Source organism: Vulpes lagopus, chromosome 8 (genome assembly GCF_018345385.1).
Source record: "Vulpes lagopus strain Blue_001 chromosome 8, ASM1834538v1, whole genome shotgun sequence".
NCBI lineage: Eukaryota > Metazoa > Chordata > Mammalia > Carnivora > Canidae > Vulpes > Vulpes lagopus.
Window position 1 is genome coordinate 113,662,406 of NC_054831.1, and position 22,322 is coordinate 113,684,727.

General features: G+C 35.0%; 1 protein-coding gene across 7 annotated transcripts in view; it reads right to left on the reverse strand.

Moving 5' to 3' along the window:
- Nucleotides 1-22,322, reverse strand: part of CYLD (CYLD lysine 63 deubiquitinase) — a 72,348-nt gene that overhangs the window by 38,448 nt on the left and 11,578 nt on the right. The gene's annotated exons all lie outside the window — the stretch shown is intronic.

Below are 22,322 nucleotides of genomic sequence, written 5' to 3' on the forward strand. Positions count from 1 at the left end.
TGTATTATATACTGTATTGTTACAATGAAGTAAGGGAAAGGAAAATATTATTAAGAAAATCATAAGGAAGGGAAAAACACATTTATACTACTGTACTACAAAAAAAAAAAAAATCCATGGACCCATGCAGTTCAAACCCATATTGTTCAAGGGTCAATTAGGTACTATGCCTATATAATGGAATATTGTGCACCCATAAGGACTCAAATATTGACTCTTTCTATGGCATGGGTGAACCTTGAAAAGATTATGCTTAAGTGAAAGGAGCCCCCCTTAAAAAGGCCATATTTTTTAAGGCCATATTTTTTTCCATTCATATGAAATGTCCATAAAGCAGCATATAGTCCATATGTCCAGAGGCAAATCATAGTGACATAGAGAAGATCAGTGTTTACTAGGCCCTGAGAGAAGTGACTGCTTAATGAGTAGAGAGTTTCCATTTGGCGTGATAAAAATGTTCTGCAACTAGATAGTGGTGATAATCGCACAACACTGTGAATGTTTTTAACGTCACTGAATTGTACATTTTAAATGGGTAAATATTCTTCTGTGTGAATTATATTTTGATTTTTTAAAACTTAGGAGAAAGTCTTCAATATCCAAAGCTAGGCAAAAATTGTTAGACCTAACACCAAAAGCATATTCCATTTTTTAAAAAATCGTACCTTCACCTTAATAGAAATCAAATATTTTGCTTTGTGAGAGGCCCTGTTAAGAGGATGAAAAGACAAGCCACACTCTGAGAGAAAATATTCACAAACCACAAATTCAAAAAAGGACTAGTATCCAGAATATATAAAGAATTCCCAACTCAAAGGTAAAAAAGCAACAATCCAAATAAAATACAGGCAAAAGAAACAGAGACATTTCAGTAAAGAAGATAGATGGCAAAAGGCACATGAAAGATAGATGTTCGACATCATGAACCATCAGAGAAATTCAAATTAAAACCACAATGAGGGAGGAGACCAGGGCAAGATGGTGGAAGAGTAGGGGTCCTACTCATCTGGTCCCACAAACTTACCTAGATAACTTTCAAAACATCCTGAACACCTATGAATTCGACCTGAGATGTAAAGAGAGAACCGCTGGAATGGTAAAGAAAGAAAAGTTTTCGCTTGTAACAAGGTCATGCATGGTTGATATTTTTGACTCAGATCACTCATACAGCCACTCTACACCAGACAAAATGACTAGAAGGAAGAATTCACCACAAAAGAAAGAACCAGAAGCAATACTCTCTGCCACAGAGTTACAGAATTTGGATTTAAATACAATGTCAGAAATTCAATTCAGAAGTACAATTATAAAGTTACTGGTGGCTCTGGCAAAAAGAGTAAAGGACTCTAGAGACTTCATTAGTACAGAATTGAGATCTAATTACTACAGAATTTTAGTCTATTAAAAACAGATGAACTGAGCTGCAATCCAAACCGGATGCTCTAATTGCTAGGGTTAATGAGGTGGAAGAGAGAGTGAGTGACATAGAAGACAAGTTGATGGAAAGGAAGGAAGCTGAGGAAAAAAAAGAGAAAAACTAAGAGCTCATGAGGAAAGACTTATTAGGGAAATAAATGATAGCTTGAGAAGGAATAATCTATGTCTAATTGGGATTCCAAAAGAGGCTGAGAGAGAGAGAGGACCACAAAGTATATTTGAACAAATCATAGCTGAGAATTTCTCTAATCTGGGGAAGGAAAGAGGCATTCAGATCCAAGAAAAGAGGACTCCCCCCAAAAAATCAATTAAAAAACATGCAACACCTCAAGATTTAATAGTGAAACTTGCAAATTTCAAAGATAAAGAGATCATCCTTAAAGAGGCAAGAGACAAGAGATTCTTAACTTATATGGGGAGAAATATCAAATTAACAGCAGACCTCTCTACAGAGACCTGGCAGGCCAGAAAGGGTTGGCATGATATATTCAAGGTACTAAATGAGAAAAACATGCAGACAACAATATTTTATCCAGCAAGGCTGTCAATCAGAATAGAAGAGATATAGAGCTTCCAAGATAGGCAGAAATTGGAAGAATATGTGACCACCAAACTGGCTCTGCAAGAAATATTAAGAGGGACCCTATAAAAGAAAGAGGAAGTCCAAAGAAACAATATACAAAAATAGGAACTGAAAAGGTAATACGATGACACTAAATTCATATCTTTCAATAGTTACTCTGAATGTGAATGGGCTAAATGATCCCATCAAAAGACACAGGGTATCAGACTGGATAAAAAAGCAAGACCCGTCTATAAGCAGACTGATTTTAGACCTCGAACACCTCCAGACTAAAAATGACGGGGTGGAGAACCATTTACCATTCAAATGGTCCTCAAAAGAAAGTTGGGGTAGCAATCCTCATCAAATAAATTAGAGTTTATACCAAAGACTGTAGTAAGAGATGAAGAGGGACACTCTATCATACTTATATCCCACTATATCACACTATATCCAACAAGAAGACCTAACAATCATGAATATTTATGCCCCTAATGTGGGAAGCCCCAAGTATATCAATTAATAACCAAAGTAAAGACATACTTAGATAATAATGCCCTAATAGTAGGAGACTTCAACATGGCACTTTCAGCAAATGACAGATATTCTAAGCAGAACATCACCAAAGAAACAAGGCCTTGGATGATACATTGGACCAAATAGATTTCACAGATACATACAGAAAATTCCATCTGAATGTAAATGAATACACTTTCTTAAGTGCACATAGAACTTTCTCTAGAATAGATCATATACTGGGTCACAAATCAGGTCTCAATCAATATGAAAAGATTGGGATTGTCCCCTAAATATTTTCAGACCAGAATGCTTTGAAACCAGAATTCAATCACAAGAAGAAATTTGGAAGAAATTCAAACACCATGGAGGTTAAAGAGCATCCTACTAAAAAATGAATGGGTCAACCAGGAAATTAGAGAAGAATTAAAATGATTCATGGATACTAATAAAAATGAAAATACAACCATTCAAAATCTTTGGGATACAGCAAAAGCGGTCCTAAGAGGGAAATACAATGCAATATACAAGCATCCCTCAAAAAATTGGAAAAAACTAAAATACAGAAGCTAATCTCTCGCTTAAAGAAATTGGAGAAAGAAAAGCAAATAAAGTCTACATCAAGCAGAAGAGAGATTAATAAAGATTAAAGCAGAACTCAATGAAATACAGACCAGAAGAACATGGAACAGATCAACAAAACCAGGAGCTGGTTCTTTGAAAGAAATAAAAATATAGGTAAACCCCTAGCCAGCCTTATTAAAAAGAAAGTAGAAAAGACTCAAATTAATAAAATCATGAGTGAAAAAGGAGAGATCACAACAAATACCAAGGAAATACAAATGATTATAAAAATGTATTATGAGCAGCTATACGCCAACAAATTAGGCAATCTAGAAAAAATGGATGCATTTCTGGAAACCCACAAATTACCAAGACTGGAATAGGAAGAAACAGAAGATCTGAACAGGCCGATAACCAGGGAGGAAATTGAAGCAGTCATCAAAAGCCACCCAACACACAAAAGTCCAGGGCCAGAAGGCTTCCCAGGGGAATTCTACCAAATGTTTAAAGAAGAAATAATATCTATTCTACTAAAGCTGTTTCATAGGATAGAAGGGGACGGAATACTTCCAAACCCATTTTATTTTTTTTAATTATTTAATTATTTAATTATTTATTTATTTATTCATGAGAGACCGAAAGAGAAAGAGAGAGAGAGAGAAAGAGGGAGAGGGAGAGGGAGAGAGAGAGAGAGAGGCAGAGACACAGGCAGAGGGAGAAGCAGGCTCCATGCAGGGAGCCCGATGTGGGACTTGATCCCGGGTCTCCAGGATCACAACATGGGCTGAAGGTGGCACTAAACTGCTGAGCCACCCGGGCTACCCCAAACCCATTTTATGAGGCCAGCATTACCTTGATTCCAAAATCAGACAAAGACCCCAACAAAAAGGAGAATTATAGACCAATATCCTTGATGAACATGTACACAAAAATTCTCACCAAGATACTAGCCAGTAGGATCCAACAGTACATTAAGAGGATTATTCACCATGACCAAGTGGGATTTATCCCCAGGATGCAAGATTGGTTCAACACTTGTAAAACAATCAATGTGACATCAATAAGAGAAAAAACTAGAAACATATGATCCTCTTGTTAGATGCAGAGAAAGCATTTGACAAAATACAGCATCCATTTCTGATTAAAACTCTTCAAAGTGTAGGGATAGAGGGAACATTCCTCAATATCTTAAAAGCCATTTATGAAAAGCTCACAGCGAATACCATTCTCAATGGGGAAAAACTGAGAGCCTTTCCCTTAAGATCAAGAACATGACAGGGATGTCTACTCTCACCACTGCTATTCAACATAATACTAGAAGTCCTAGTATCAGCAATCAGACAACAAAAAGAAATAAAAGGCATTCAAATTGGCAAAGAAGAAGTCAAACTCTCCCTTTTCACCAATGACATGATACTGTATATAGAAAACCCAAAGACTCTACGTAGCCCAAGATTGCTACAACTCATTCAGCAATTGGGCAATGTGGCAGGATACAAAATCAATGCACAGAAATCAGTGGCATTTTTATACACTAACAATGAGACCGAAGAAAGAGAAATTAAGGAATCAATCCTATTTACAATTGCACCCAAAAGCATAAGATATCTAGGAATAAACCTAACCAAAGAGGTAAAGGATCAACTACAGAACAGTTCTGAAAGAAGCTGAGGAAGACACAAAGAGATGGAAAAACATTCCATGCTCATGGTTTGGAAGAATAAATATTATGAAAATGTCTATGCTACCCAGGGCAATTTAGACGTTCAATGCAATCCCTATCAAAATACCATGGACTTTCTTCACAGAGTTGGAACAAATAATCTTAAGATTTGTAAGGAATCAGAAAAGATCCCAAATAGCCAGAGGAATATTTAAAAAGAAAACTAATGCCGAGGGCATCACAATATCACAGATATTCAAGCTGTGTTACAAAGCTGTGATCAAGACAGTATGGTACTGGCACAAAAACAGACACATAGATCAATGGAACAGAATAGAGAATCCAGAAATGGGCCCTCAACTCTATGCTCAACTAATATTTGACAAAGCAGGAAAGACTATCCACTTGAAAAAAGGACAGTCTCTTCAATAAATGGTGTTGGGAAAATTGGACAGCCACGTGCAGAAGAATGAAACTAGACCATTCTCTAACACCATATACAAAGATAAACTCAAAATGGATAAAAGATCTAAATGTGAGACAAGAATCCATCAAAATTCTAGAAGAGAACACAGGCAACAACCTTTTCAAACTTGGCCACATTAACTTCTTGCAAGATACATCTATGAAGGCAAGGGAAACAAAAGCAAAAACGAACTACTGGGACTTCATCAAGATAAAAAGCTTCTGCACAGCAAAAGAAAGAGTCAATAAAACTAAAAGACAACCTACAGAATGGGGGAAGATATTTGCAAATGACATATCAGATAAAGGGTTAGTATCCACAATCTATAAAGAACTTATCAAACTCAACACCCAAGAAACAAAAACTCCAATCATGATATAGGTAGATGACATGAATGTAAATTTCTCCAAAGAAGACATACATATGGCCAACAAGCACATGAGAAAATGCTCCACATCACCGGCCATCAGAGAAATACAAATCAAAACCACAATGAGATACCACCTCACACCAGTGAGAATGGGGAAAATTAACAAGACAGGAAACCACAAATGTTGGAGAGGATGTGGAGAAAGGGGAACCTTCTTGCACTTTTGGTGAGAATGTAAACGGGTACACCCACTCTGGAAAACAGTGTGGAGGTTCCTCAGGGAGTTAAATATACAGCTACCCTACGACCCACCAATTGCACTACTGGGTATTTACCCCAAAGATACTGATGTAGTGAAACGCCAGGACACCTGGCATTCATAGCAGCAATGTTCCACAATAGCCAATGTTCATAGCAGCAATGTCCACAATAGCCAAACTGTGGAAGGAGGCTTGATGTCCTTCGACAGATGAGTGGATGGATAAAGAAGATGTGGCATATATATACAATGGAATATTACTCAGCCATCAGAAGAGATGAATACCCACCATTTGCTTCAATGTGGATGAAATTGGAGGGTATTATGTTGAGTGAAGTCAGTTAAAAAAAAAAAAAGAATAAATAAATAAATAAATAAGCAAATAAATAAATAAAATAAGCCAATTGAAGAAGGACCATATCATATGGTTTCACTCATATGTGGAATATAAGAAATAGTGAAAGGGATTATAAAAGAAAGGAGGGGAACTGAGTGGGAAAAATTAGAAGGAGACAAACCATGAGAGACTCCTAACTCTGGGAAATACACAAAGGGTTGCAGAAAGGGGGGGGGATGGGATAACTGGCTGATGGGTACTAAGGAGGACACTTGATAGGATGAGCACTGGGTGTTAGACTTTATGTTGGCAAATTGAATTTAAATTTAAAAAATGTACAAAAAAAAACCATAATGAGGTATTACTATACACATCTCAGGATGGCTAAAATAAAAAATAGTGACAACACTAAATGTTGGTGAAAATGTGGAAAACATGGACCACTCATCTATTGCTGGTATTAAGAAAAAATTGTATAGCCACTCTGGAAGACGGTTTGGTAGTTGTTTAAAAAAATGAAATATACAAATAGCATACAACTGACAATCATGAACCTGGACATTTACGCTAGAGAAATGAAGACTTAGGTTCACTTGCATCCACTGTACACAAATGTTTATAAGAGCATTTATGCAAAATAGTCCAAAACTGGAAACAAACCAGATGTCCTTTGATGGTAAATAATAAAACAAACAGCGGCACCTCCATTACATGGAAAATATTACTCAGCAGTAAGAAAGACTAAAACAGTGATACACACACATTGACAAATTTCCAGAGAACTACTCTGAGAAAAAAGCCAATCTTAAAAGGTTACATACTGTACAATTCCATCTACATAATATTCTTAAAATAACAGAATTACATAAATGGAAAATACATTGGTGGCTGCCAAAGGTTAAGGAGGGGGTTAAGGAGGGAAAGAGTATGGTGATAAAAGGGCAACACGAAAGATCCTTATGGTAACAGGAATGCTCTGCATCTTGGCATATCATCATCCTGGTTGTGATACTGTACTCTAGTTTTACAAAATGTTACCATTGGGAAAACTGTGTAAAGGGTACACAGAATCTCTCTGTATTACTTCTCGCATGTGCATGCAAATCTATAATAATATAAATATTTTCTACCATATATGTGTTAAAGGGCTTATAATCAGAATTTATAAAGAATTCACAAGATTCAATCATATTTTTATTTCTTTTTAAGATTCAATAATTTTTAAAGCCTAGCAAAAGATGTGCAGTGATACTCTACCAAGAAAGATACATAAGATGACAAATAAGCACATGAAAAGATGTCATTGGGGAAATGCAAAATTAAACCATAATTAGATACAATTATCAGAACAGCTAAAATCTATACAGCTGACCATACACAGTGTTGGCAACTTATGTGGGAGAACTAGAATTCTACCAAGCTGCTACCGGGAATGTAAAATAGCACAACCACTCTGGAAAGGCAGTTTGACAGGTTTGGTGGTTTTTTCGTTTTTGTTTTTATCCAAATTAAACAATTACCTACAATAGTACCAGCCATTCTACATCTAGGTATTTACCCAAAAGAAATGAAGGCCTATGTCCATACCAAGACCTCACATGAATTTTCACAGCATTATTCCTAATAGCCAAAAACTAGGAACAATCCAGATGTCCATCAACAAATGAACAGATAAATCAACTGGTATATCCATATGTTTAAAGGGAAAAACATACAGTGTCTTTTCCTTTACTCTCATATGACACTTTTGATACTTCTGGTCACCAAGCGTGTGGGGAGTTTTCCCACACCAACTGGGTGTCTTTAAAATTCAATTCTGATACTATCTGGAGTCAGAGGCAAATCCCATACCTTAAGGGCTCAGTCACAAAGACTGCCCTCACTGCAACACCAGTCACAAGTTCCAGGTTGTCTATAGTACTACTGACTGATCAACCACAAACCAGGGTTCCTAGGACTCCCTCCTTGGGTTACATAATTTGCTAAAATGGTTCATAGAACTAACGGCAATACTTACATTTACCATTTTATTATAAGGGACATAATAAATTATACAGACTAAAAACCAGATAAAAAGGTTAAGGGTAGGACGCTTGGGTGGCTCAGTGGTTTAGCGCCTGCCTTTGGCCCAGGGCATGATCCTGGAGTCCCTGGATTGAGTCCCACGTCAGGCTCCCTGCAAGGAGCCTACTTCTCCCTCTGCCTGTGTCTCTGCCTCTCTCTCTCTCTCTCTCTCTCTCTCTGTCTCTCATGAATAAATAAATAAAATATTTTTTAAAAAAAGAGAGGAGAGAGACTTAGGGTAAGGCTGTGGGGAAAGAAGGGGCACAGAGCTTCCATGCCCTTTCCCAGAGCAAAACCCTCCTGGCTTCTCCATGTGGTTCAAGCATCCTGAAAGCTGTCCAAATCTTCTACTTTAGGGATTTCTATAGAGACCCCATCAAGCAGAAATGATCAATTATTGACTCCATTTCCAGCCTCTCACCCTTTTCCCCTCTCTAGAAGATGGGGACTGGAGCTGAAAGTTGAAGCTTCTAATCATAGCTTGGTCTTTCCAGTGACCAGCCCCCATCCAGGAGCCCACCAAGAATCACCTCATTAGAAAAGAAGACATTCCTATCACCCAGGATATTCTAAGGGATTTAGGAACTCTGTGTCAGGAATTTGGGTCAAAGACTAAACATTAGCCAGAACTGAGGATATATGTAAAATATATTTAATAGTTATATTAATATATATTAAATAATATATTAACTATATATTACATATTAACATACATTAAATAATATACTTATAAAACATATATATAAAATTATAGACCATCAAGAATGAAATAGTTCTCAGGAATAAAAAAGACACATGGATGAGTCAAAATGAATTATAATGAGTGAAAGAAGTCAGACCAAAAAAAGAGTACAGCTTGAGTTACTGCACATCTATAAAATTCCAAAAAATGTGGACAAATGTATGCTAACATGAAGATGATCAGTGATTGCCTGGATATGCGGGGTGTGGGGGGTGGAGCAGGGCAGGCAGTGGAAGTGGGAGGAAATAATCACAAAGGGCATCCTTGTAGGTAATAGATATGCTATCTTGATTGAGGTGAATTTAAGAAACAAAACAAATAAGCAAAGGGAGAAAAATAGAGAGAAGCAAACCAGGAAACAGACTCTTTTTTAACTGAAGAGGTAGAGAACAAATTGAGGGTTACCAGAGGGGAGGTAGGTGGTGGGATGGGTAAAATAGGTGAAGAGGGTGGAAGAGGGCACTTGTAACAAGCACCAGGTGCTGTATGGAAATGCTGAATCACTAAATTGTACACCTGAAACTAATATTACACTGTTACCTGGAATTTAAATAAAAACTTAAAAAAAAAAGAAAGACATAGAAGAAAAGTAGGTAGCTGGGGGTCAATGTTGGGAGGAGAAGATCTCACATACCCTTTGCAATTTCGGTGTAAATGTGCATTCACTGCATAATCTAAAAAGGAAAATTTGCATTACATTCCCAACCTCCAACACTAAAAAAAGAAGACACAGACTGGACTAGAAAAAGCAGAAATGTATAATTTCAGGGTGGCGCTAAACGATATGCTCCATCACAACAGCTTTAAGAACGTGAACACGTCAAATTAGCTATGTTAGAGTTGTTAACATTTGAAGCAGAAATGAAGAGGGAAAAACTTTAAAACAGATCGAAGACCCTTGCCTCTTTTAATCAAAGATATTCTTCCCACCATAACAAGTAACTGATGGAGATGAATTCTTTCCTAATCTCAGCAGCTGTTGAACTGCTTCAAAACAGTTTTAACTGCTGGGAATATTAATTTTGTCCTACAAATGAAGGTAATTGGGCAAGAAAAAGAAACTAAGGAACTAAAGGAGCCACTATGACTCTCTTGTCTCCCCAGAAAGGGATGTTAATGATGACATGAAATACAGATGAAGATTCACTCAAAGCAACTAATTTTCATGTAGACAACTTTACTTTTTAAGTCTATTTGTGAGCTTTATTTTGTTGGCAAAAAGTATAATTTGTGTATTACATTATAAAAGCTGGTATCATTCTTAATTATCTTCTATTCAAGGTTTATGAAACTAAGCTTTAAAAGGAAAAAATAAAGCATTATTTCCTTTCTTGTCGCTGCTCTGAGAGCCAAGAATAATGACAATGAGAGCCACTGATCTAGAAGATCAAAGTGCCTGACAGGTGATTCCCAAGAGATTCGTGTAACTAATTTTTATTATTTTAATCCTACATTAGTATTTAAACAAAACAGAATTGTAAATGTTTTTGAAGATAAATACTATTAAAGAATTCCTTTGTCAGGTCATATATAATTCCATCATAGGAAAAATAGAAATGGTAGCTTTTCCTCTCATTTCTTTTTAAGTGCTACTGTAGAACCCAAGATCATTTACATTTCAAACCAGACTGAGACATGGGAAAAAACATACAGAAATACAGCTCTAGAGTTTGGCTGGGGGAGGGGGGGGAGCGATAGGGAAGTATTTCAAGTCTTTATTCTACTGCAGCCTAAGAGAAACACAATCAATTATACAGAAGCCAACCTCATATTTCAGGTATCTTTTCCTTTCTAAAATTATAATACTAAACTAGTATTCTCTCTAGTCTCCCAATTTACTCAGTGTAATGAATTATATTCACTTGTAAAATGCAAAATTCAAAGAAATTCAATGAAGGTAAGTAAAAAAGGACGATTACACTAATAAGGTTTTGAATTTTTCAAAAGCACCCTTTGGAAACTTTTTTTGTAGCCTTATTTTTTTTTTTTTAATTCCAGTTAGTTAACATAAAGTGTAATATTGGCTTCATGTATAGAATTTAGTGATTTGCCACTTACATACAACACCCAGTGCTCATCAAAAGTGCCCTCCTTAGTCCCCACCACCCATCTAGCCCATCCTCCCCTGCCCACCTTCCCTCCAGCATCTCTCCGTTGGTTTGCTCTTTATAGTTAAGAGTCTGTTTTATGGAAACCCACAAACGTATCTTATTTGGTCAGACAAGTTAAATTACAATTATCCATGTGATTTTTGGAGAAACAACATTAGCACAGAATTGGCTACCCCCATAAGAACACTTTAATAATGAAAGAAACTTTATTTTACAAATGATTCCCCTTAGCCATCCAGCAAGTTAACATTATAAAAGTAGCATAATTCACAGAATTTGTTTAGGACAGGATTTTTCAACCTCAGCAATACTGCAATGTTGGACCAGATCATGTTCTGTTGTAGGGGCTGCTCTACTGCATTGTAGGATGTTTACTTAGCAGCATCTCTGTCTCCACCTACTCAGTACAAGTAGTACTCCCACCCCAAATGTGCTAATCAAAAATGTCTCCAGAGATTGTAGACATAACATTCCCTGGGGTCAAAATCACCCAAGGTTGAGACCTACTTGGCTTAGAAATGAAACGACCTAAAGCTGACCTAAGCTTTTATACTAAAGCTTAAAAACAATTTTTTAAAAACTTAAAAATTCAATAGTTCTAGTATGAAACAACACTGTATTTGTATTTGAATCAAAAACTTAAATGGGTGATGGGTATTACTAAGGAGAGCCCTTTGTGATGAGCACTGGGTATTGTATGTAAATGATGAATCACTAAATTCTACACCTGAAACTAACAGTACACTGTATGTTAACTAGCTGGAATTTACATAAAAACTTGAAAATAAGGGGAAAAAACTATAAGATATAATCAATCATAAAACCCATCATACCTACCCAGAGAAATCCCCCTTTTTCTTGAATAAATGTGCTCCATATTCCAAAATATATATTTAAAAATAAAGCTGTTATGATGGAGTAAGCTCACACCAGGCCTCTTCTACTGAAATAATAGATTTAAACTTTGACAAAACACATAAAAACTACCTACAGGCACTGGAGAGTGAAGAAGAAAAAAAAGAAAGAAAAAAGAAAACCAAACAGGCAGATTATGAAGGAGACTCAAAATTTAAAAGAAGGGGACAATACAAGGATATAATCCAAAACTGCTCAACATACTTTAAAAAAGAAAAAAGGAAATTGTGACCCATTCTCAAAAGAAAAAAACACAATGGATACCAATAGACTATTTTGATGTTGGAATTGGCAGTGAAGAAGAATTTTAAAGGAACTATTATAACTATGCTTAATGAGGAAAAAGAAAATATGTTCACAGTGAAGAAGACAGCAATATCTCACCAGAGAAATTAAAACTATTTAAAGAAACAAATGAAAAAGAACAAGATGGATGTCTTAAAAACACTTCTAGAAACATAAAAGGCAATATCTGAAAAAATATTTCATTGGAGGAATGAATTTTATCCCTAAAAACACAATGTAGACAAGAGAAGGGGAAATCTGTAAAATTCAAGATAGAACAGTAGAAATTATGTAAAGAACAGATACATAAAAGTATGAAAAAAATAATAAGAGCCTCAAGGACTGTAGGCACAATACCAAATATTCTAACATGTATCAATATGAAGCCACAGAAGGAAGATTGAAAGGGACAAAGAAAGCACTTGAAGAAATAATGATCAGAATATTTCCTACTGTGTTAAAAGATATAAATTTACATATCCAAGAAGTTTAGTAAACTCCAAGCAGGATAAATATGAAGAAAACTATGCAAAGGGCATCACAATTAAACAGTTGTTAAGCTAAATATAAGGAGAAATCATCAAAGCTCCCGGAGAAAAACAACATGTTGCATTACATAAAGGGGGATGATTTAAATGACAACTGATGTTCACCAGAAACTATGGAGGTCAGAAAATGCTGGAAAACAGAATGAAAAGAAAAAATACCAAACTAGAGTTCTATATACACTCAAAATATCCTTCAAATATGAAGGCACAATAAATACATTTTCAGATACAAGAAAATTCAGGGAAATTCATTTCTAGAAGAACTGTAATTCAGTAAACAATAAAAGAAGTTCTTCAGGATGAATGAAAATGTTAAAAGGTGGATACCTGGATCTTTCAATTTCTTTAAAATATATATGATGATATATAGAACATTTTCTTGTGAGTTTTTAATGTACATAGATGTAATGTATATGACAATAGCATAAAGAAATGAGGAAGAGGTAAAAACTGACATAGTAGCAAGTCATCTACATTTTACATAAGGTTGTACAACCCTAAACACTAAAATATTAAGGATATATATTCTAATCCTTGGAGAAAGTACTAAAAGCAATATGACAATGAAATGCAGCTAAGAAGCCAACAAATTTAACACAGAATCCTTAAAATTTTTCAAATAATCTGCAAAAAAGGTAAAAAATAATATAAGAGGAAAGAAAACCAGGGACAAATAAAAAATAGATAATAAAATTATAGTTCTAAACTCAATAATACCAATAATTACATTAAATGTTAATAGATTACACAACAAAGAAAAGACAAAGATCATCAGTATAGATTTTTTAAAATTATATGCTGTTTAAAAAAAAGGAAGTGGGATAAAATGAAGAAAGGGAGAGAAAACATCTCAATCCAATAACACAGTAGGGGTAAAGCAGAAAATTAGGGCAAACAGAAAACAATAAGATAGTAGAAATAAATCCAATTATCAGTAATGATAAGTATTAATAGATTAAATCTTCAGGTAAAGTACAAAAATTGCCAAACTAGTTAAGAAAAAAATGCTTAGTCCCCACCACCCATCTAGCCCATCCTCCCCTGCCCACCTTCCCTCCAGCATCTCTCCGTTGGTTTGCTCTTTATAGTTAAGTGATTTCTCACTATACACTATCATAAGGGACATACCTAAAACAAATAAGTGATTGAAACAAACAAAAAAGTGACTGAAAAGAGAAACACCTGGAAAATACAAACCAAAAGAAAATCTATCCACTCCATATAAAAGAATTTAAGGCAAAAAGAATCAGTAGCAATGAAGGTAGTGCCTCTTTCCCTCTCCCTTTTTCTCTATATATAGACAGATTATATAACCATAAATAGTTTAAATTACCTGGAAGATATAACAATTCCAGACTCTAGGTACTTAAAAATTCTAAACTTGTATGCAGCAAATAACTATTTCAAAATTTAAGCAAACCCTTATAGAATTAAGAAGAAATTAACAAATCCATCATTGTGTTAGGAAGTTTTAACATACCTTGTTCAGTAACTGATAGATCCAGCAATTAAAAACTCAATAATGATCCATAAAATTTGAATAGCATAATAAATTAGCTTGGTCTAAGGGACATATAAAATATGCATGCAATGAATGCAGCTACAATTGGAGCAAACACAGTCTTTTCAAGTCCACACAGAATATCCTGTAAACTGATCATGTACTAGGCCATAAAGTCAGCCTCAACAAATGTCAAAGGATTGGTATCATATTCTTTTATCATAAAGCAATTGAATTTAAAAAAATCATAATGACTAAAAAGTCACTTAAAAATTTAAAATCATATTTTAAAAGAGCACATGAGTTACATTAAAATAATCATGAAGGAAATTATAAAATGCTTCAATTTAATGATAACAAGATAACCACATATTAAGTTTTGTGGAATGTAGGTACAAAGAACCTATATCCTTAGATGCTTTACACTAGAAAAAACTAAAAATTAATAAACTATTTAAAGGAGTTAGGAAAACAACAAATCCAAAAAAATAATTTGAAGAACAGAAATTCCTAAAATAGAAAACAAATGTCTAGAAAGGATTAAGAAAGCCTAAAGATAGACCAATTTTTTGAATGAAAATAAGAACACAACTGCAGATACTGCTGAGATTTAACAGAAAATAAGAGATCTTAAGAATGTTATGCCAAAAACTTTAAAAACAAAGATTCAGTGGGAAAAAAATCATTAAAAAATAACACTTCCATTAAAGACTTTGAATAGTCAAAGCAATCCTGAGAAAGAAGAGCAAAGGCAGAAGCATTATACTTCCTGACTGCAAACTACCCTTCACAACTACCGGGTAGGACAAGAGAAACACAAGCTACAGAAGCAAAAATAAATTAATGAGACTACACCAAACTAAAAAGCTTCTGCCCAGCAAAAGAAATCATTGGTAAGTAAAAAGGCAACCTACAGGATGGGAGAAAATATTTGCAAATAATATAACTATTAAGGCATTAATATCCAAAATATGTAAGATTAAGATTTCATACAACTCAATAGCAAAAAACTAACATCCTGATTTTAAAATGGGCAAAGCAACTAAACAGTTTTCAAAAGAATGCATACATATGGTCAACAGGTGACATGAAAAGGTGTTCAACATCAATAGTTATGAGGGAAATGCAAATTAAGAACCCAAGGGACCTGTGGAACCCTGAAGCAGATCAACATGAACACTGTGGGAGTCCCAGAAAAAGAGACAGAGACAGAGACTAGCTGAAGAATACTGGATAAAAACTTCCCAAACTTGACGAGAGCAAAAATAATAACATCCAAGATGCTCAACAAACACCAAGTAAGAGGAATTAAAGAGATTCTCACATTAGAATCAAACTTTCCAAAGACAAACACAGACTCTTAAAAGTAGCAAGAGAACATCAACTTGTCATATACAAGGGGACCCTCAATAAAGACATATACAGATTTCTCATGAAAAACTTTGGGGGCCAGTAGACAGTAGGCCAAGGTATTCAAAGGGATAAAAGAAAAATACTGTGAACCAAGAATCCTATATCGGGCAAAACTTCAGAAGTGAGGGAAAAATTAAGATATTTCCAGATAAACATAAACAGAGGGAATTTGTTTCCACTATATCTATCCTACAAGAAATATTCAAGGAAGCCATGCACGGTGAAATCAAAGGACATTAGACAGTAACCTTAAGGCATATGAAGAAAATAAAGATCCCAATAAAGGTAAATACATTGGCAATTATAAAAACTAGTATTACTGTAAACAACAGTTTATAACACTACCTTTTGTTCTTTACATGCTTTAAGAGACTAATCCATTGGGATGCCTGGGTGGCTCAGTGGTTGAGCATCTGCCTTTGGCTCAGGGCATGATCCCAGAGTCCTGGGATCAAGTCCCTCATGGAGCTCCCTGCAGGGAGCCTGCTTCTCCCTCTGCCTATGTCTCTGCCTCTCTCTCTCTCTCTCTCTCTCTGGGTCTCTCATAAATAAATAAATAAATAAAATCTTTAAAAAGAGAGAGAGAAACTAATCCATTTTTTTTAAAAAAAACAATTAGTCTAAAAGCTCGTATTATTGTAACTTTGGTTGGTAACTCTACATTTTGTTTTCTACATAATTTAAAAAACCACCATAATTCAAGGAACCACCCTCACACCTCACACTCTCACACCCATTAAAATAGCTACTATCAGGAAAACAAAATAAATGTTGGCAAAGATGTGGAGAAACCGGAAAACTTGTGCATTGTTGGTAGGAATGCCAAATGGTCAGGCACTGTGGAAAACCTTGGTAGCTCCCCAAAAAATTAGAAATCAAGCTACCATATAATGGTAATTCCACTTCTTGGTATATCCCCGAAAGAACTGAAGGCAGGGTCTCAAAGAGATTATTTTTACACCCATGTTCAGAGCAACATTATTCTCAATAGCTAAAACATGAAAGCAACTCAAGTATCCATCAAGAGATAAACAGATAAACAAATGTGGTATATAATACATAATGGAATACTACATAGCTTAAAAATGAAGGAAATTCTGACTCATGTATCAACACAGAGGAACCTTGAGGACGTTACACTAAGTGAAAAAAGCCTGTCATAAAAAGGCAAATACTGCATGATTCCACTTATATGAGGTACTCAGAATAGTCAAAATCAGAAAGAGAGAAAGTAGGATACGTTTGCAGAGAGGCTAAGGGTGGGCATTAGGGAGTTACTGTTGAGGGTGTAGGGTTTCAGTTTTACAAGATGAAAACTGTTGCAGAGATGAATGGTTGTAAGGGCTGTATAACAAGATGAATGTGCTTAATGCCACTGAACTGTATACTTAAAAATGGTGAAGATGGTAAATGTTATATGCACTTTGCCACTATGGAAAAAGACCATTTTAAATTTAAACACATGCTATTTTTACAATTAAAAAAAAATTAAACATGCAATGCAAACTTGTTCAAAAATTTTAAAATGTGCAGTTTAGCAAACTGGACCAAGAAATGTATGACTAGGATGAAGTTAGATTTAGATCAGAAAAATAAGGCTGATTTAATATTAGGAAACTTGATTAAAAGAAAAGAAATACAGGATTATGTCAATAGGTAGACAAAAAAGTTTGATAAACTTCAACATCCATTCAGAATAAAACTCTTAGAAAACAGGGAATGGTAGGTAACCTCTCAAACCTGATAAGTGACAACTGCAACAATAAAATCCTAGGGCAAAGATCACACTTAATAGTGAAATGCTGAAAGCACTCCCTCTGAGAGCAGGAGTAAGACCAAGATGGCTGATATGACGACTTCTACTCAGTATGTAGGAAAAGGTTCTTGGAGCTAGGACATTAAGGTAAGAAACTAGATTTTAAAAATAAAAGATATAAGGATTAGAAGGAAGAGTTACACTACTAGTATTTGCAGAGGATAATGGCTGGTTACTAAAAAAACGAATCTATGTGGATAAATTGAAAATTTAATGAGACTTCAGTAAGATTGTTTGCAACAAAACTCAGCACACAGAAGTCAACTGAGTTAACACACCTGCTAGGATGGCTAGAGCCAAAAACTCAGATAATAATCAATGTTGGCAAGGATGTGAAAAAATCAGAACTCTCATACAGTGCTGGTAAGAATGTAAAGTGGGAGGGGTGCTTTGGAAAACAGTCGGCCAGTTCCACAAATGATTAAACACAGAGTTACCAAATGACCCAGCAATTCCATTCCTAGATATATGCCCAGAAAAATAAAAGCATACATCTACACAAAAATGTGTATGACACACGCTACAATATGGATGAACCATGAAAACATTATGCTAAGTGAAGGAAGCCAATCACAAAAAAACCACATATTATATGATTCTATTTCCATGAAATGTCCAAATGTCCAGACAAACACAGAGACAGAAAGTGGATCAGCATTTGGTTAGGACTAAGGAGGAGGAAGGGATAGTGGAGGGATAGCTAAAAGGTAGAGGGTTTTTTTGTGAGGTGATGGAAATGTTCTACAACTAACTATAGTGATGACTGCATGTATCTGTAAATATGCTAAAACACACTGAATGGTACACCTTAAATGAAGGAATTATATGGTATGTGAATTAGATTTCAATATACCTGTTCTTTCTAAAGTTGACTGTATTTCTATATACCACAAAAAATTGTTAGAAAATATGTTTTACTTTATAACATATCAGAATGCATGCAAGAAATGGAGAAATGTACTGAAAGGGAAATGCAATGTTCATGTAGTAGAAATTTCAATATGATAAAAATTCTTCTCTAATGACTCTACAGCTTAACTACATTTCCAATCAAAATCCCATTGAATTCTCCTATAATATTTAAGAAGCCGATTGTTAAATTGACAATGGAGAGGCATGGGCCAACAACAACCAAGACACTCATTGCGGGAAAAAAAACAAGAGGGGAAAGGTACTCTTCCAGCTAGAAGGCTTCTCGTAAAGCTAGGATAATGAAGGCCTGTAAGTCTTAGTGTAGGAAAAGAGTAGAGCCTACAAAGAGATCCATATATACCTGTGTATATACCTGTGTTGAAACTTGATTTATACACAGCAAGCATGGTGGATCAAATTGGATTAATGTACCTCACATCCTACACAAAATCAAATCTAGGTGGATTATAGATTTAAATATGTCTATTAACCTTTTAGATGATAATGTGGCATAGCAGGAAAATTCAGAAGAGCAATGAGGACTAGCACTCATACTGAAACAGATTATAAAGAATCATTAAAAATGATTTGGTACTGAAGCATAAACAGAACAGAAAGTCTAGAAATACACCATAGCATATGTGGGCACTGAATATGGTAAAAGTGGCATCTCTAAGGAGCAGGAAAAATATGATCTTTTTAATAAAAAAATGTTGGGACAACTGGATAGCTATCTGGGGGAGGGGAGACTAAGGCCAATCCATATATCACATTATACACTACATGAAATAAAAATGGATCAAATATATATATATAATATATACATACATATATATATATGTATATGTATATATTTGTGATCCAAAATCACAAGAGTACTGGAAGAAAGCATGGGGGAAATTCCTTTATAACCTTGGAGTTATAAATATACAGCCCATTAAACAAATCTGATAATTCACCTATGTAAAAATTTTAAAATTCTGCATGCCAAAAAAACCCACCTAAATCCAAGTCAAAATACATTACACTAAGTGAAATAAGACATTTACAAAGGGCAAATATTATATGATTCCACTTATATAAAGTATTCATAAAGACAAGAAGTAGAGAATAGATGTTACCAAAGGCTGAGGGAAGGGAGTGATTTCTTAATGGGTATAGAGTTTCTATTTGAGATGATGAAAAGGTCTTGAAATAGATAGTGGTGATGGTATCACATCACAGTAAATGTATTTAATGTCACTGAACTGTACACCTACAAATGGTTAAAATGGCAAATATTGTTACATTTATCTTACCACAATTTTGAAAAATGAGGGCAGCCAGATAAAAAAGGACTAATGACAAATTAGAGTTCCAAGTAGGGAACATTCACATCTCATATCACAAAAGAGTTTAATTCCCTAACACATAAAAAAAGAAATTGGGAAGAAAAAAGACCAACAATCCCATTTAAAAAAAAAAAGACAAAGGTATGCATACACAGTTCACAGAAAGAAAAATACTAATCACCCTTAATAATATGAAAAGATGCTTAACCTCATTCATAAGAGAAATGGAAATTAAAACTATACTGAAATATATTTTTCACCTCTCAGACTGGGAGAAAAATTTAACAACATATTCTCATGGTTAGGATATAAAAAAAAGTCACTCTCATATTCCGCTGGTAAGAATGTAATTGAATGTAAGAATGAATGGCTTAAGGCAATTCAGTAGTATCTAGAACAATACAAATGTATGGACTTTTCCAACAAACAACCCCACTTCTGGGAATTTGTCCTATCGATTTGCTGGCACATGTGGGAAACATAAATGGACAAGGGTATCACAGCATTGTTTGTAAAGGTTAGAAACAACCCAAATATATATCAGTAGGAATCTGACTAAATAAATACAATGGAAAGTTATACACTGTAAAAAAAATAAATCAAGAACTTCTCTAGTCAAATATACAAAGAGTTCCAAGATACAAATTTAAGAGAATAAAACAAGGTGCAAAACACTGTAAATAGTATGTTTTTTATATAAAAAGAGAAGGGAAAATATGTATTTATATTGTACAAAGAAATTCTGGAAAGATACTCAAGAAACTAATAAAAATAGTGGGAGGTGAGAGATGGGGTAAGGAAGCAACTGAAGTCGGGAGACAGAATGGAAATGAGGTATCTTACTGTAGTTTTTTATTATTTTGATTTGAGAGATACAAATATCTTTCTTATTAGATGTTATTTTAGTGACTTTATAAGGGTTTTTAATCCAAGGGTAAATGTGTTAGTCAAAACTCAAATGACACAACATGCATTTTACTACATGTATGTCTTTTATCTCAAAAGGAAAAATATCCTAAACTTCTCTCTAGTTAATTATATGTGTGAAGTTTTTAAGAGGAAATATACAGAAATGTCTGTAACTTATTCTGAAATGTATACAAAAATAAGATGGATTAGTGCATGGATAGAGGGATGGATACATGAGAAACACAAGTAAAATAAAATGTTCACTGTAGAATCTAGGTGGTAGGTATACGAATGTTCAGTCTAAAATTCAAGAAAAGCCAAGTATGCCAGACTTTTACAAAGCGAAATCAAAATAAAGCTATTATTTGAATCCCATACCTCCAATTAAATTAACATACTCTTGCTGCAAAGCTAAAAGCTAAAGTAGAAAGCATTTCTCAAGTCAGCAAAACAAGCACTTATTACTTGCCAGGCCAACAGGGAAAGGAAGGGCAAACAGTGCAGGCTAGAAGGACTCCTAAGGATCATCTAACATTAGCCCCTTCATTTTTACAAAAAAGATACCGAGGACCTGAAATGACCTGTGAGGAACTCAAAAGTGTTCTGTGTCAAATTCAGGGAGAAAAACAAAATACTGGAAGTAGAAAAATCATTTTTGTTCAGTTATGATCCCTGCTATAGTAAAATTCAGCTTTTATGGAATTAGAAACAAAATACATCTCCATGGAAACAATATTCCCAAGGATCCTTCTGAGGCTGAGGAGTATGCTTTTCTATGCAAATCTTCACATCCAAAGAGTACACACAGGATGTGGAGTGAAGAGGTACTGAACTGAGCAGAGCTTTATAATCAGACAGGTCTGGATTTGAATTCTGGCTCTACCACTTAGTTGATCCTCGCCAATCTTAGCCCTAGCTAAACTCCTGTTTTTTATCAGCAAAACGGGAATAATTAAGATCTTATAAATTTGTCAAGAATGTAAAGAAGTACAAGACATCTAATTCATGGATTCATACATTGGTGGCTACTGGATGTGGGCTTTCTGACATTTATTCATAGTTGCCTAATGCTCAATAAAAAGCACCACCTCTGAATGCCTGTCAGTTTCATGATTAACCTACTATCAGCTGACTAGGCTGTAACTGCAATTCTACTAAGAGCAGGGGCAAAATGCTGTTGATTTCACCATCAATAGGCATTTATCCATTTGTTGACAATAGCTATTAGGTGCTACTTGTTTGAGGTAAAAATAAAAGGTTGCTTAATGTTTTTTGGCTTTTTTTTCTTTTTTAGATTTACTTATTTATGTGAAAGTGAGAGACAGAGAGAGAGAGAGAGAGCATAAGCAGGAGGGGCAGAGGGAGACAGAACCTCAATTAGACTCCATGCTGAGCGCACAGCCCGATATAGGGCTGTATCTCATGGCCTGAGCCGAGACCAAGAGTCAGACACTTAACCAACCACACCACCCAGGCGCCACTTAAAGGGGTTTTTTTTTAAGGTATAAAGGTGTAAAGTTGAATGATCTGTTTCTGACTATACAGACATGAAGCCTGATCAATTACACCATCTCAAAACTGGAAGAAATTTCATAGCGCGT